Here is a 17,772-nt window from a genome sequence, read left to right as displayed (position 1 = left end):
TTACACTACTTCGCAAAATAAATAAATTTTTGAATGACATTTCCTATCGCCTCTGTTTGACATTTTCTATGTTAATTCGTTTGTTACCGAATTTTCTGTGCGTAACGGAAGTTTAACGAAACAATCGGAGGAGAGCATTTCATGACGTAGATCCAATATATAATAGTTACATTCAATTCTCATTTAGGGATTTCAAGTGCGTCGCCGCATATGCTCATTATAGTTCCGGCTTGAAGCCTTCATAATTCAGGGCATCTGAGCCTGATAATGGAAACATGATGAGCCGTTTTGTTTGGATGAAAAAATGTATTGGGCCTAGGAGCGCGATCTATGTACAAGACTGCTCTACCTTCCCCTTATCGAAAACATGGCTATCACTTTTATAGGAAAGAATTGTGGGAATTGGTTCCAGGGGAGGAGATTTCAATCCGCAGACACTCGGCAAGTAAGGATTAATTTGAAATGGGCATCTCTCAAGGAATTGAATCGCGTATTCGGCCAGGAAGTCATCGATGCGTGATATTTTGGAGGTATCAGAGGTTCTGATCAGATATATACTCTCGTCCTTATTGTGGTGGAGGATATGCCTTTTCTTCCTCTCCATATGGTAAGGTGAGGCAATAGTCCAGAAGATGATACCGAAAGTGATTAGAGGTCGAATCAACTGTTTATAGCAAAAAACTTTGACTTTTGGTGGGGTGGGCTTGTTAATGCGGAGTATGGGGTACAGTGATATGGAGATGGCAGGTTTTAGAGCCATACTGATATGAGGGATGTTGGATAGGGTTTCCTGTTTACTCCATGGTGAATGATACGGCATCCACATAGTCAGATTATGCTTCAGTTTTACTAACCTCAAACTTAACGTTGTGCAAGGCAGCGAGGCAAACACAAGACGAACGCAGACACCCATGATGACTAACTAGGATTCAAACCTGGAGCAGCGAGATTGGGAGGCTGACGCTCTACTCCCTCAACAATCGCGACGAGATGTTGGATAGGCTTGAATTAATAGTGACGCCGGAGTAGATAAACTGCTTCACTATTGGGATGGTAGATGTATGGATTCTTAAGGATAGGTTTTTATCTACAACCGTAAGAATACAAAAAAAGGATTTAATGAATAAGAGTAAACTTGGCACTTAGCTTGCTTGATTTGTTGTGTTAATCGTGTTCGCAACACGACACCAGCTCCAGAAGAAAAACCCACGAAATTCTACACACACAATTGATTGAAGAGAAAGTCGAACATGCGTAATGCTTTTTTTCCACTGTACTAATTCAAACAATGCGCTCGGGAATGAATCTCTTGTATGTAGTCTTCTTACGCTAGATATAGACTGAAATGTGAGATGACGCTGTCTCAGGAACTTCGGTTCCCAGTCTTAGCAAAACGGTGGGGAAGATTTCGGTTCATTTGGCTCTGTCCTCATGGAACATAAAAGCTTTTGTCAAGGAACTAAGCTATAGTTCGATAATTCGGTTAGTAGCTGGACACGAAGGCGTTCGCGCGTGTTTGCACCATAGTAGCTTAGTAAGGTCGTTGAAGAACGCAGATTCGCTCCGCGTTGCTACGTATCGCCTACTAGCAGCTAACTGTTATATGTACTACACTTGGCCTCAGCTGCGCCAACAGCCATATTTGAGTCTGTTGTTAGCATCAGTAGTGCCTGAGGCTCAAAATGTACTAGTAGTGTGTTTTCGACTAGATACTGTTTGCATTTGCAGAATGCATTGATGGGTTTCGGTGTCCAGTTAATGGGTGACTTGTAACTTCGCTTTGATTCGGTCACAATTTCATTAAGTGGTGCCTGCAACAATACTGCGTTCTTGATGAAGCGCCGACAAAAATTGATGCTTCCTAAAAAATGGCGAAGGTCTTTGAATGTCCAAAGCTGCGCAAACTCGCGGATACCTCTAACGCCAACTACCTGAGACGAGACTTCTTATGAATTGGTAGTACTTCATACTGTTGATACTAAAGACATACTTGGATGGGTTGATGACGACACGGTATTCTGTTAGCTTTTTAAAGCTGATCCTTCCTCGTCCATACCTCGCGTGTTATGTTCTCTTTTGTGAATAAGTCCTCTCCTTTATTAGGCCGTGTAAGCTTCCCTTGGATTGAAATCTTCGATGGTATCACTCCGCCTCGAGACTCCACATCTCTAATAGAGAAATTCACCCCGAGTTCCTTTAGTTTTGTTGACTCCTGAGTCAAGGCACGCGATTAAATCTCTGTGTCCTGACAGGGAGATAATATCTGAGAGCCCACATTTCGCCGAACTGCTAGCATTCGAGTTAACTCCAACACGTTCCGTCCGGTTCCATATATTATCTCGCGCAGTCGGTGTTCACGACTTTCAAACCTGTTAGGGCAGTTCGGTTGGTTGACAGCCTTGGTGACCATGTTGGTGCAACGCTCAACACCCATCGCAAAAGACTTGGCGCTCAACGTGTGGCCACAGTGGTTGCGTACGTAACAATTGTGCGCAGATATATTGCTAGAGCAACAACCTATTATACAATCACTTGTATATTGGGGAATAATTGCACCTGTTGACCAGAATTATTATTTTGAGTGACCAAAGAGATTCATCATGGAAAATTCCTTTAGTACATTGACGCCTTTCATTGAAACAGGACCTTGCTTGACAGATTCGAATCAGGACTGGCAATAACAGCAGACGGGTGAGAAATAAAGTGCAGTCAAACATCCGGGCTTCCGTCAGTAACACCAGAGATTTTCGGAAAGCAACGTATGCAGTCAACCAGCAGAGCTTTCTCTCACTGAACGAATCATATCAGAGCGTAATGATAGTGCTGTTTCGCTGACGTGAGTAAAAGAATATTGGCGTGGTGTTTGGGAATTGCCGCCCAACACGCTGAGCAAGCCGAGCGAATTACCCCCGAAGGCACTCGCCATGTCATTTTCCGGGTATGAATTTTGTGAATCTTACCGGAGAGGAGGGTCGACAAGTCTTAAACAGCTAGAAGAACTGAAAAGGCACTGGCCGATATCTAGTGCGGAATTCCAGTATACACGATCATCTGACATATACATTTGTAGTATAAAAGAGATCATTGGTCGGTCAAAGGAATTCTCACCCAGTTTTTGGTCATAATTATAGGAGGGTCATATTTCACCTTATTAGCTCGCTCATTTGAGGGCAACAGCACTCAGAGCCCATCCGTATAAAGAAAAACGTTTTCGAAAAGGATTCATTTAGTCCTCTTTGGTTTTGTATGGCACTGAACACCCATTCATGGCTCCTGAATGATATGGCACAGTTTGGCAGTCAAATAAGGCTTACGGGTTAACACTAATGACCATCTTAGTCGTCTGGGTTATTCAGGCGTGATAATTGGTTGGGTTCTATAAATACCTAGGAATTCTGCAAGAAATCCTTGATCGATTCGTGCTGAAATCGCATTTCTCGAGGAACCATAAAATAAACAAACCATAAAAGAAGGTGTTTGCTATCCCTTCACTAGAATTTGCATTCAACATACTGCCGTAGATGAAGACCGACCTTGAAAATATCCAAAGGCGGATATGCACTACTATATCCAAATTCCGAATGCATCTTAGCTACCCCGAAAAGTGCACAACATTAAGACTCGTTACTCACTTGTTTTTGTAGGAGGAAGCAACCGATTCCTTTCTGTACTGTCGTCTACAAAGCAAATTGGGGGCTACGGCAAACAAGTGAACTACTTCTGGCAGGCATTAATCGATTTGTCGAACAAATGACTGCGCGATGAGGAGCTCTTTGCTGAATTGGTGGGTCTATATGAGCGATCCAAAATGGCTTGGGAAATCAAAGAAATTTGGTACCTCAAGAGGGTAATTGTGGTTTAAATAATAATGTCAGCTATGTAATTGTGCCTAAATCCCTCACAGCTACCCTAGATATCCTGGGATTCCGGGGGACCGTGATCGCGCAGAAATACGCGATCCTGCCAACGTGCTCCATATTGTTGAGGGTTGTCGACGAATTTCCTCAATAGCTTACCATCTACCATACAAACCTACCACTCTATTTTATATTTTTTACTGATTGACGAATGAAGGGGTCCTAGATTCGCCATTCCTTCTTTCTAGTGCACGAACCATCCTTTTTGGGAGGTTATTCAGATTTTCAAAAACTTTTGTTGACGGTTTCGTTCGCCATGGTATAGGCATCAGAATCATCTCTGCTTAAGTAGCGATAGCAAGCGGTGACAGTGTTTGCTTGCTGAAAATATGTTAATTCAAAATTCCCCTATTTGGATCTGAATTATAACCTTCGAAAACTATCGATTCGAGCGTAGACAACAGCTTTAGTTAAGGGATAGAAAGGTCATGAATAGTAAGTAAGTAGGCAGGATTACCCCAGCTTAAATGTTTGGACTTAGTGCAAGCGTAGGGTATAGTTTCGGAATTAGCCGAGGTTGTGACTCTTTTGGAAAATTAATATAATATAAAAATTATAAAATATAATATAAAAGGTAATAGTCCGAATAATAAAAAGAAAAAAAAAATTCTCTACACAAATTCCATGCATACTTCGACCTCAAAACATTTAGAAAACAGTCCTACAATCTGTATATGATTTTTAACTTTCTGTCATTTTTTCTTGTGTGAATAGCTCTATGGATAGAGCGTAAACCTATCGTAGTACGCGGTTGCGATTCAAATTTCACTGGTGGCAGGGGGATTTGTATCGTGACTGGATGTTAGATATCAGTCGATTCAACTGTAAATGAGTACCTGAGTCAAATCAGGATAATCATCATTGGCGAGCGTATTGCTGACCACATTGCCTAGGCAGTATATATCCTATAGGGTATCGTTACGGGCTTGAACGATGTGCGCTAACATATTTCGAGGCCCAGATCCAAACCAAACCAGGGGTAAACCAATAAATAAATATACATTTCTAAGAGAGGGTAGGTAGGAACAATCCCGGGGCTGCTGCTTCGGCTCATCCCCCCGCCAGATCCACTTGCCCCAACACATGACCAGCAGGTAAGCAGTTCTTCGTCCTCGGATGAGCCTATTCCCGGTCCGATCCTATACACTCCTGGTCTGTCCGAAGACGGTTTCCAGGGGGTACGCGAGGAGGTCTTGTAAAGACTTGCCAAATTATGCAACTTTAACCTGAACCGTAATCAGACTATACCGTCATTCAGTGCAATAGTTTGTGCATCTTTTCCCTTTCATTGGCAAACACTACATTCCGAATGGAAATGAGCAAGTGGTATCGACAATTCTACAACAAGTGTAGTAACATTCCAAACTTTAGATCCGCAATCGAGGATCTGTCGTCGTCATTGTTATATAATACAAAGGTCCATTGAGTTTATATTTTGAGTTGCCCTGATAGGTTTTTTTCATTAGATATTCCAACAGTATCGCGGAGCTGGTGCGATGGTCAACTATTACCAGCCATTAGAATAAAGAGTGACTATGAACAAATGTAAGAGCTCCGAGATATCAGTTGTTAGTGGTTTGCATTTTATAGAAAAAGCGACAGTTGGCGGTACAATATGAATGCGAAAATTTGCAAGTCCACTATCATCAAAATTATTCCAACTATATCCTCCCTTGAGGTCTATCATAATCTATAAAGACGCAAATTCCCTATAATTCAAATTTCAACCTAATCACGGGGGAATCACGTCACAACCAAATCCCCTGGTTGCACCCGAAAATGAGCAGCTTCACGCAACGAAGTTTTATCCAGTGCGAAAGCCCTTCTTCAGATAAAGGGGAAGGTCAGCTGTTACAATAACAGTTAAAATTCATGAACAGCAGACGATAACAGTTCTGGAACTTGAAGAATTTAATCTGTTTCGGGAAAAATAGTGTAGCATTCCCTGTCCATTTCGAGACACTCGACTCTCCAGAATTTCAAAAAAGAAACTCACTTTCAACAGTCACAAGCGCTAGAATCCGTGCCCGCTGCTCGGAAATCGGATGTCACTTCGAGCCAAAGTCTTCATTGGGAATATCCTTCCTTTTTTATCTAAAATCCAAGTTTCTCCTATTCTGCCACCTAGCGAGATGGATCTTCTTCTTTTTCTTCAGCCTTTGTCCCGTTCACAAGCGGGGTCGGCTCGTCGTGATCGGCTTCGCCATTTGGCTCTATCGAATGCCTGATCTGGGTGCAATCTGGAGGCTTCTAAATCCCCATCCAGCGTATCAAGCCACCGTTGCTTAGGTCTCCCTTTTGGTCGTTTACCATCGACTTCGATGTTCAGACCAATCTTGGCAAGTGAATTCTCGTTTGCACGAATTGCGTGACCATACCATCGAAGACGCCTCTCTCGCAACTTTTCCACGATCGGTGCAACCCCATAACGATCGCGGATATCCTCATTTCGGATGTGATCTAAACGTGTGACGCCACTAGTCCAAGGTAGCATCTTCGTCTCCATTACCGCAAGACGCCGTTCATTGTCTTTTATGGTCGGCCAACACTCAGAACCATAAAGAGCGACTGGACGGACGACATTGCGGTAAATTTTAGATTTGAAACGTTCGTTGATACGTCGATCACAAAGGACACCAGTTGTGGAACGCCACTTCATCCAGGTTGCGTTAATGCGTGAAGCAATTTCATAACGCAGTTCTCCATTGGCTGATAGCGTTGACCCGAGGTATTTAAATCGCTCAGTTCTGGGCAGATCACTGCCGCTGACAGTGATTGTGCCTGTTTCATGGGGATCGGTCGTCAAAAATTCAGTTTTGTTTAAATTCAATCTGAGACCGTGTTGCATGAGGCGATCATGCCATTTTTGAACAAGTTGCTCGAGATCATTTTTGCTATCAGATGCTAGGAAAACATCATCTGCATAAAGCAGTGTGTAGGGCGCTGGACGTTGGATATCCCGTGTGACGGTGTCCATAACAAGGACAAAGAGGAGTGGTGAGAGGGCACTTCCTTAATGAACACCAACAGAGACACGAAGCGGTTTTGATACACCCACCATACTTCGAACTTTACTTTTCGGATCGTGGTAGAGCAATTGAACCTAGCGCACGAGTTCTTCTGGCACGAAGTGTTGTCGTAAAGCATACCAGATGAGTTCGTGTGGTACACGGTCAAACGCTTTCTCTAGATCCAGAAAGGCAATGTAAAGAGGGCGATGCTTCTCACGGTGTTTCTCTATGAGTAACCGCGCAGCGTGTATTGCGTCAGTAGTTCCGCAGTTCTTGACAAATCCGGCTTGATTCACGGTTATTTCAACGATTTCGCGAATACGGTTGTCAAGAATGCGTTCAAAAATCTTCATGGTATGAGAAAGTAACCGGATCGGACGGTAATTTAAACATTCTGCTGGACTACCTTTCTTTTTCCATATTGGAACAGTGGTACTTTCTTGCCAGTCAGATGGTGTTCTTCCTTCCTGAATAACCCGGTTAAAGAATTCACTGAGCCACAGATGCCATGTCGTCAGGTCCTGTTGCTTTCCCCAATTTCATTTGTTTTATTGCCTCCTCGACTTCAGTTGCGCTGACTGGTGGAACTGCTCCAAATGTCGGCAATGATTGTGGAAGTGGAGGATGAGCAAATTCTTCAGTTGAAATCTGCTCGAAGTATTCTCGCCATTTATCCGTTGCGGCTTGACGGTTGGTAAGCAAAGTACCGTTCTTGTCATTAACACAACAGAAGTGTTCGATATCCTGTGTGCGTTCATCACGGCTTTTAGCAAGTCGATACAGATCTCTCTCGCCATCCCGAGTGTCCAGTTTACCGTAAAGATTTTTGAAATGGTTCGCTCGGGTGACAGCGACCGCTTTCTTTGCTTCCCGGTTGGCATTCTTATAAATTTGCCAATTAGCAGGCGTTTTATCGTCGAGAAATTTGTGGTAGAGGCGTTTCTTTTCACGGACCTTCATTTCAACATCGTTATTCCAAAGCCAAGTATCTCGGTTGATGTACCGCTTACCCGGCTTGGTGGCCCCGAAGGTTGCAGAGGCCGCTTTGTGGATCGTGTCTTTCATTTGGTTCCATGATTTTTCCACATTCGTAATGGTTGGCAATCGTATGAGTGAGACCGTTTCTACTTTCTTCTCACTAAATCGCCACCATTTAATGCGCGGCGGGCCAGTGCGTTCCTCACGCTGTTTTATCGGTGGCTTAATTCGCAGGACGGCAATCAACGGCCAATTTTGAGGTGTGATGGTCTCATAAGGAACGACTTTGCAATCAGTGACAGTGGTAAAATGTTGGCGTCTTATGAGAATATAGTCGATTTGCGTTTTATTGTTCCCACTATAAAATGTGGGAAGATGAGACAATCGTTTGATGAACCATGTATTCATAAGTACAAGGTCATGTGTGTCCGCAAAATCGATTATACGCTCGCCATCTTCATTGAGCGCTCTGAACCCCTTTCCCCCATGGCACCTGTTACCGTCTGCCTTTTCACCCACATGACCATTAAGGTCGCCGGCAATGATTATGTAATCGTCAGCAAGCACTTCATCGAGAAGTTGCCAGAAGGCATCTTTCTCGGCATCAGGTCGGCCTGTCTGTGGTGCATACGTGGTGAAGAAGTGATTAGTGCGATCAGCTGATATAATGGTGAGTTTCATCATCCGATCATCAAATCGTTCGACTTCTTTAATGGCATCACGGAAACCCTCTGAGATGGCAATGCCAACACCATATTGAGTGTGTGGGTTACCAAAATAGAGAAGTTTGTAGCCATTTTTACCGCGTTCGCGTTCAATGTCGCAGCTTTTGGCACCAGACCATCGGGTTTCTTGGAGAGCGCAGATATCAATGCACCTTTTCCGAAGGGCTCTTGCTAGTTTCCCGGTCTTTCCAGTTAGGGTACCAACATTTAGCGTGCAGACACGTATTTGTTTTGTTCGTTGTGTGCGGATTAACTTGCTTACGTCCTGACGCCGTCCATGCGTCAAGAACCCTTGCCCATTTCTCGACAGGACCGTCCTGACGCGTCAACTGAGGTGGACTCCCTAGCATTTCTCCGAGGCTTGTGACTCAATCCGATCATCATGTTTGTAACGACATTGTATGCATTTTCTTGGTCGACCTGTCGCGGGGCCTGTCACCAAGAGAGATCAGGTAGGATTTAGCATAGTAGAATAACTCCAACTGTACTCTATTTATCTCTTTCCCTGATCTCAGCATTTTATTTTGGTTTTACTGAGGATAGTACAGAGTACGTTGCCTCAACTCCTCCTCCTTTACCTGGGCTTGGGACCAGCATACTATGTTAATAGCATGGCGGAGTTAGATGGATCACTATCTAAAATGGTTGAAACTCAATTGCCACAAAACTAGAAGTAAAATGTGTTCAAGACAAATAAAACAATGACGTAATTTCAATGTAGCCATGTGTAAGAAAAGATACAAATTTCGGAAAAACAACAAGCTTTTCATATCAAGACGAAGCGACCACATAGGCACACAAAGCGACCAATGTAGTTCTTTTCCTTGGGTATTAAAATTTCGCTGTGCCTGCGACACTTGTTGGTGGTATAATTCGTTCATTAACTTTTGAAACCCTCCATGCTGCTTTTCGTCCTCCATTGTTCTACTCGAGATAGTTCTGTTGCATAGTATAACCCGCAATGCAATTAAATAATTCAATGAGAGACCGATTCCTGTTGATGGGTCAGATGATTGACAGGTCGCCTGGAATAAACCAAACAAAACTATTGCCTGCGCAGAATCGCTTTCCGAAATGCATTTAATTGCTCGCTGACATGGGCATATACATAGTATTGTGATGGTAATTACAAGAAGAGAGAAGATCAATGATCATTTTAGTTTTTGCAAGCGTATAACTGCATAATGACCAAATAGCGTTTAGAGTTGTGACAGATTTTAAGGTTGATGGGTTTATTCTGCCTAGTCAGGGTGCAAAATTGGCGCTTTACTAAGATAATAATAATGGTTTTGCTAATTAATTAAGAATTTAAAAGAAAATAAGGAATGGTAAGTAATAAGAGCTTTTACTTTGCAATCAATGAAGTTTCAATAGTAGTTCCAGTTCCATTAAATGGTTTTCAAATGTGATTTAATTAATTATTAAAAACAAAATATTTCCTCTGAATAAGACTCACAAACCATGTAAATGCAGCTTTTATATTCTACAGAATCGGAAAATTTATATATTTTTTTTTTATTTCTTATTTAATCTCATGACTAAGTCATATACTAACGACCAGTCGGCAACTCTTAATGACTCTAGAGTTAACTAAGAGATCTACTTAGACAATATAAATATATATTTCTTGTTAATTGAATTTATTAGATAAACGAACACAAAATGTTCTCAGCATGTATATACTTTCTTCAAAACTAGAATATTAGCTTTTCTCTTTTGTTTAAATTTGTTGTTGATTAAATATAGAAGGCACCTAAAGTTAGATGTATTTTTCAAAGTAAATAGTTTACCTAATGTTACAACGTTCTACACACTTTTCCTACAAACGATGAACTCTGATCAACCAAACTTTCACACAACCTTCTGGAATCTTTAGTCAACATTCTTGTTGTTCTGCTATGTGTGTTTGCTTTCAGTTCTCTGGTTAGGGTTTAATATTCTGTTGGTGAATTACTTATGATTAGAAGCTTTTGTTACATCGGTTTTGTTATTACATTTGCTTTTATAAGTTACTTTCCGAGGATAATGCGAAACAAGGAGTGGAGACATGGAATTACTCCGCACCAGGATAATAACTGCCTGAACTATACACGAAATTCCTACGCCAAACACATGAAACAGGAAAATCGATTTTCTCAATAAGTGTGCATATTGAGCTCTAAGATGCGGCTTACACACGTATCTATATGTCTATCTGAAGTAGGTACAGATATAAGTGGCGCATTCTGAACATATCAAACCGATAGATAGTCTGTCCCTGCATGCATACGTCGTCCTGAAAATACTTCAAAAAACAACGCACACTTATCAGATATTCCAAAAAAATGCTGATGATTTTATCGTGGAGACCCTACTCCACTTGCACACTAATCATGTGATGCGTGGTTATGATATCTTTGGCTATTTGCTGTGACATCAAAATTAGATTAAAAACCTCCCCCGAGGTATGTAGTAGGGGGAGATATGGATAGCAGAACAAAGTGTAAAGGACATAGGTCCCTCCGAAAATAAAGTGGGTAGAAACTTTTGGCAATGAAATTGAGTGGAAAGTGACCGTTTTTTACGGATGATCAAAGACAATACATTTTTAGATAAAGAATCGATAAATGGTGTGATACTTTCAAGTACGAGAAAGTGGCGATGATTACGTGTAGGATAAGCTGAAACTGATAAATTATGCCACATTCATTTTCTTTTTGTTTCTTGCTGAACACATAATATCTAAATCTCATCCTGTGAAATTCCTATTTTGAAATTCGGACCACTTGTAACCGAAGACAATTTTGTTATGATGCTTGCTTGATATCCAGAATAATCGCTGATAGGTTTATCCTTGAACCAAAAATCATAAAAGATGAGGTTTTCGGCTGCCTTCACCAGAAAGAGTAGTAGTGCGTAGAGTAGAGACAAAATGATTGGGATTTATTTTCAAAACAGTTCATTCCCTTTCAACTTATCAAGTTTGCATTTGACAAGCTCAACGTTTCTATCGAACTGTCGAGAACTACCGGTAATGGTACTTCATATTTTATTAGAGCTGAATATCTTGAACGCAGACTGAATGCGTTTACGCACAGAGTATGGGACTCCCGCAATAGTACGCCATCCGACTACCAACTAAACACCTCCCTGTCATCAGAGAACTAGCCTGGAACCGTTTGACACATTACTTCGGGCAAGCCCTCCCGCTCTCCCGGCTTTGGGGACCTTCAAGTCAGGGAATTCCTTTCACCAACGGGAGGGGAGGGGAGGGAGGGAGTTGTTAGTTCAGGGAACCCCTTACCGTCCGATCCCTCTGCCGGTCGAGTTCAATCTTCTTCGTAGTAAGAAGAGCCCGAACATAATGCGCAATACGATTCCAGCTGCCAGCGCTCTTCAGCATCTCTCTGACAATGTTGTCTGGAGAGAGCTCCCCTGTGTCTGCATAAAGCTGCTGGCGGAGGCCGTCCCACCTCTCGCAAGAGAAAAAGGTGTGTTCAGCGTCATCCGCCACTCTATTGCAGTACACACAATCAGGAGATCGCGCCTTCCCAACCCTGTGCAGGTAAGACTGAAAACCTCCATGCCCACTTAGAAGTTGGGTAAGGAAGTAATCAATCTCACCGTGCTTTCTGTTCAACCATGGGTCTAATTTGTCGATTAGCCGCGCAGTCCACTTGCCCCTTGGCTCATTTTGCCAAGAAGGTTGCCACTCGTTAAGGGTGTGTTGACGTTCTTCACGGGCAACCGCTTCTCTTAAGTTTTCGCCCTTACGGCGATAGATAGCTTTGCGCTCCTTGGCAAGGAGGGCAACGGGGATCACTCCCGCAATCACCATCACAGCCGGTTCGGAGACGGTGCGATAAGCAGACGCCACTCGCAAAACTCCCCGCCTCTGCACTTGAGCGAGGCGTTTACGATGCACCTCCTTGTCAAGGGCATCAGCCCATACCTCCGCACCATAGAGAAGGACGGACTGCGTTGCACCCATGAGGAGACGTCTCCTAGTTGATATAGGGCCGCCGACATTCGCCATTAGCCGACTCAAGGCCGCGACTCCTGCTGCAGCCCTGTCCGCGGCTGCTTTGATTTGCTCGAAGAAGCTCATCTTCGAGTCGAGCATTAAACCAAGATATTTAATCGCTGGTTTTGACTCTATAGTCAACTCGCCGATCGATATGGGACGCAAGGTCGGGATTCTCCTTCTGGTCAGGATGACTACTTCGTTTTTTTCCAGCGCAAGGTTGAAACCGTGAGCAGTCATCCATCCGCTTACCCGTCGCATCAATATGCCAAGTCTGCGTTGCGCCTGTTCAACAGTGCGTCCGGCAACAAGTGCCGCAACGTCGTCTGCATAACCGACCAGGCGCGATTCTTCGGGCATATCGAGTCTCAGCAGACTGTCGTAGGAAGCGTTCCAGAGGTCCGGCCCTAGGATGGATCTCTGCGCTACTCCCGACGTGATTTCCATCCTCCTCTGGCCCTCTAGCGTCTCATAGAACAGGGAGCGGTCTTTCAGATAATCCCTCAATATCCACAAGAGATAGCTTGGCACGTGAAAGGAGTTCTCTAGTGTGGCTAGCATATCTGTCCGTCTTACGGAATTGAAAGCATTTTTGACATCAAGCGTTATGAGGAGCACTATCCGTCGAGATCTGCGGCTGTGTGCCCCGGCTCGATTAAACGCATCTACGACCTCCATCCACTCTAGATTTCCCTGTTCTGAACCCGAACTGCCTTGCGGATAAGTCCCCGGCAGCACGGATCGCTTCAACGAGTCTACCCCTGATGAGCTTCTCGAGCACTTTTCCGGCCGTTTCAAGCATACACAGCGGTCGGTATGCAGACGGGAGCTCCGGGTCTCCTTTACCCTTACTGATCAACGCGAGTCTGGTCACTTTCCAGCGACAAGGAAAAATACCCTCCTTCAAGCACGCGTTGAACGCTTCGAGCAGCAATTCTGGCCGTTGGCGGAACACCAGTTTGTAAACTTCCGCCGGGATGCCATCAGGACCTGGCGCCTTCCTGTTTTTCATAGTGAGAACCGCTTCTTCGAGTTCTCCCATTGTGAAAAGGGGGCAATCCACGACGCTTTCCGCGCTGTTCACATCAACCCGTACAGGGTGTCTGGGGAACAATGCCCGCACAATGCGGTCCATCTGGTGGTGCTCAATATGCAGGGCTTCCGCAGAGCCCCGATTTTCTGAGTGACAAGTTTATAGCCAAGTCCCCACGGGTCATCATTCACCTCATTAACAAGATTTTGCCAGCCGCGAGCTTTGCTTTTATTTATAGCGCTGCGGAGTCTCCTTTTTGCTGATCTACATTGTGCCTTTATGGCAATGCCTCCTCGTTGGCGTATAAACGTTGTGCCAAACGTCGGAGCTTATGACACTCCTTCCGTAGGTCGGCAATTTCCGCCGTCCACCAGTACATAGAAGGCTTGTCGCGCCTGGGGCCTCTCCGGGGTATGGAAGCCTCACACGCCGTCGTTATCAGATTCATCACTGAATTTACGACGGTGTCAGCTGCGACACCACCACCCCCGGAGTGCCCCCCAGCGCGGCCCTACCTGCTCCAAGAGCTTCGACGAACCTTCCAATGTTCACCCTCGCGACATTCCACACGCAGGGGGAACGTCGTATTGATGCTCGCCGGCAAGTAGCGTCAAACACCCCGAACGCAATGTACTGATGATCACTTGCCGAGAAGTCTTCTAGTACTCGCCACCCGTCCACCGATGATGCCAGAGATTCCGATGAAAAAGTGATGTCAGGAATGCTTCCTTCACAAGCTGGGCGCCGAAACGTTGGCGTGGATCCGGTGTTTAAAATTACGAGCCCGGTTCTCGCCGCCATTTCCAGAATCCGTTTCCCTCTGGAGTCTGATTGAGGCATGCCCCATCCAAGAGCCCTGGCATTAAAATCACCGCCAACCAGGATTCGTCCCTCCGTACTCGAAACGGCGTCCTCCAGAGCATCAAGCCGGCACCGAAAGTCCGGAAACGACTCATTCGGCGTCAGGTAAACGCTAAAAAACGTTATCCCTAAACACTGGATCTAGACAAATCCGTCCCCCCGGCCTTCGGCAAGAACACGAAATCGAACGTAATCCCGAACCCAGATGGCAGCGGTGCCCGATAAGTCGAGATACCATGAGGACGGGTCCTTGTTTCGGTATTGCTCGCTAATCAGCACTAGATCAGCATTTACTTCCGCAGCGAACTGTGCTAGCAGCTGGTGAGCGGTTGCACTCCGGTGCATGTTAATTTGCAAAATGCGGATCATGGCGTTCGCACCCTAGCCCTCTCCAATTCCGCCCTGAAGATCGGACACCGTCCCGAGCCCGCAGTGTGTGCGACGCTTTCGCCAGACGCGCCACGATCCCTGCAGAGAGCACAACTCTCGCTTTCCTTGCAAGTCTTCGCTTGATGACCCGCTTGGCCGCATCTCTGGCATGCTGTCCTCCTGTCCGGACCCTTGCAAGCTGCTGACGTGTGTCCATAGTCCAGACACCTGTAGCACTTGGTGGGGACTATCCGCATTCGTACCCTGCATACTACCCATCCATCCGATTTTGATTCTCCCGCTTTTAAGGAGTTTCCTCGCATATTGCTCGGGGACTTCCACCACAGCGAGCTTTTGGCCTCAAGCATTTACAGAGGTAATACCTACCCGGGCATTGGTCACCTCTGGACATTCACGCTTTAGCGCCTCCTCTACTTCGGCCTTTTCTGTGAGGCAGTCAAAATCCCGTATTTCTAGAGAGCACATGGGTTCTAGGCTGGAAACCAGAGCCTTCTCCCCCAATAGTCCCTTGACCGCTTCGCAGAAAGTGCTCTTGTTGGTCGTCTTTGGGCCCAGTTCGAGGAGAACTCCACCACTCCTCGTTTTCCGTATCGAAGACACCTCTGCTCCGTTCTCCTCGGGTTTCATCCTGTAGCGGATTTCACTAAGGACTTCCGCAAATGTCTTGCCTTCCGTCGGCTTAATGAGCAGAACCGACGGTCTAGTCCTTCTTCGTTTCCTCGTTTTTTCCGCTACTGGATTTGGGTTGGCAGCCTCCTTGTTTTTGGACAGACGTGTCTCTGGCGACGGAGTCCGTTGTTTCTTTTTATCCTTTTTCGCCTTCTTTTTTTGGGCCTTGGAGGCTACTTCGATAAAGTCTCCTTCAGGCACGTCGTCCTCTTTCCGCTTTTTCCCCAGTTCACTTTGCAGAGAGCTATCTGCGGTCCGTTTGACGCAAGCAACATTCTCAGCGGGGAGTGCGACTGTTTCTGCTCTACAATCGTCTTCCACTGCTCTCCACGTACGTCTATAAAAGGAAATGCGGTCCAGTAGTTCCTCCAGTTCCATCAACCCGTTTTTGACGCCTTTGCTGACGTTCTTCTGAAGGAACGTTGCCGACCGCATACGTTTCACCACTGCTGCACACTTTCTGATGAGCCTTTCCTGTTCGGCTCTAGCGAAGACGGTCGAATGTGCTTCTACTCGATTTGTGTCCAAATCCATCTGCTCAGGACTAGCGTTTCTCACTGAGCTTACTTCCAAAACAGGGGCACTACAAGGTAATGGAGTTGCCATCTCCGCACGGTCAGTCACGCCACTTGATGAGGCTTCCTCTTTATTTGGGCGCCCCGGTGTCTCATCGGGTATATCAGCCCTCGTTGCCTCTTGCACTGATCGTTGCGGTGAACGACGCATTTTTGTGCTCCGCCCAAACGCACCCAGCTCTTCCTCCTTGTCTGTTGTTTCGTGGTTTTTTTTTATAATTTTCTGAATATTCTCCATGAAAAAGGTACCAGCGCATCGTGTGCAAGGGAGCGGGCCGCAATAGTCAAGAACGGGTATACCCTCGGGGACACAGCCCCTACCCCAGTTCCCTGAGGCCTGACCTACGCTTAGCTGATACCGGAATTCACTGACGGATCAGCGCTCGCTCGGGGCAACGCGGTCTACTAACACCGGTTCAATGCACACTTCCCGACCAGGGTCCCGACGGGGCTGGCTCCTGATACATGTCGCAACTACCACCTTGGCAGAGCTACGCTCACATCACCCCGTCGACGCCGACAAAGAGTTGTCGACGGCTCCGGAGACTCCCAGTGTGTCCCGACGTGTACCGGTCATTCGCGGTTCGCTCTTCATCGAGAAGCTTTCTCGAGGCTACTACCTAGGACGCAGGTACGCTGCCAGCTAGGGGGCAGAACTACTTACTCGGATACCTCGGGGACGTCACACCCCGTATCGTAAGTCGCTAACGACCCCTGAGTGGCACAGAGTATGGGACTCCCGCAATAGTACGTCATCCGACTACCAACTAAACGCCTCCCTGTCATCAGAGAATTAGCTTGGAACCATTTGACACATTACTTCGGGCTAGCCCTCCCGCTCTACCGACTTTGGGAGACCTCAAGTCAGCGAATTCCTTTCACCAATAGCAGAGGAGAAGAGAAAAGGAGTTGTTAGTTCAGGGGACCGCGTGTCATCCGGTCTCTCCGCCGGTCGAGCTCAATCTTCTTCGCCATAAGAATGCGCAACCGTGAATCCTTTTGCCAGCGTTCCTCAGAATCTCTCCGATAATGTTGTCTGGAGTGAGCTGTGTCTGTGTCGTTGAATCGAAAATATTGAGAAAGAGGAGCCCTCAATGAGGTTCAATATCCAAAAGATTATTCTTTTTTTTTCGTCTATCATCGAATTAGTTGATTTTTTTTATCTACCTTGCCTCTTTGCTGCCTTGAAGCATCTGATTGCTTCTCCAGAGGGGAGAAATGATTCTTCCTGGCTTCTGGGTGACAATATGTCAGACTGTTAGCATGATGACGTCCTAGATCAAGACGTACAGGAAACAGTGGGCCTGGGGTCGGCTCCTCACAAGGGGCATACTCCAAGCAGCACTGGACCACAGGCATCCTTGATGATTCCACCTGTTCGCCGAACCATAACACACACCAGGGGATTTCTAATGAATCATCGCATAACAAAAGACTACATGATGTAAATCCGCAGTAGTTTCAGTGCCAAATTTAGAGGCTTAGCTGAATTCAGGACTATTTGTGAAGTAGATCCTGGACAAGGAAAAAGCCCGCCTGCAAGTAAGCACCCTCAAATTCTGTTTCGCTGTGATCCCCTTGGTCTCTCCTGACGCTCTCAACCGCTTCGT

General features: G+C 45.6%; 1 protein-coding gene across 10 annotated transcripts in view; it reads left to right on the top strand.

The window, feature by feature from the left end:
• The window catches only part of LOC119646342 (protein quiver), a 140,412-nt gene that overhangs the window by 63,049 nt on the left and 59,591 nt on the right, over positions 1–17,772 (top strand). The gene's annotated exons all lie outside the window — the stretch shown is intronic.

The sequence above is a fragment of the Hermetia illucens genome, chromosome 1 (genome assembly GCF_905115235.1).
Source record: "Hermetia illucens chromosome 1, iHerIll2.2.curated.20191125, whole genome shotgun sequence".
In the NCBI taxonomy this organism is placed as follows: Eukaryota; Metazoa; Arthropoda; class Insecta; order Diptera; family Stratiomyidae; genus Hermetia; species Hermetia illucens.
The sequence above is the reverse complement of the archived record's forward strand: the minus strand, read 5'-3'. Positions and strand labels throughout refer to the sequence as shown.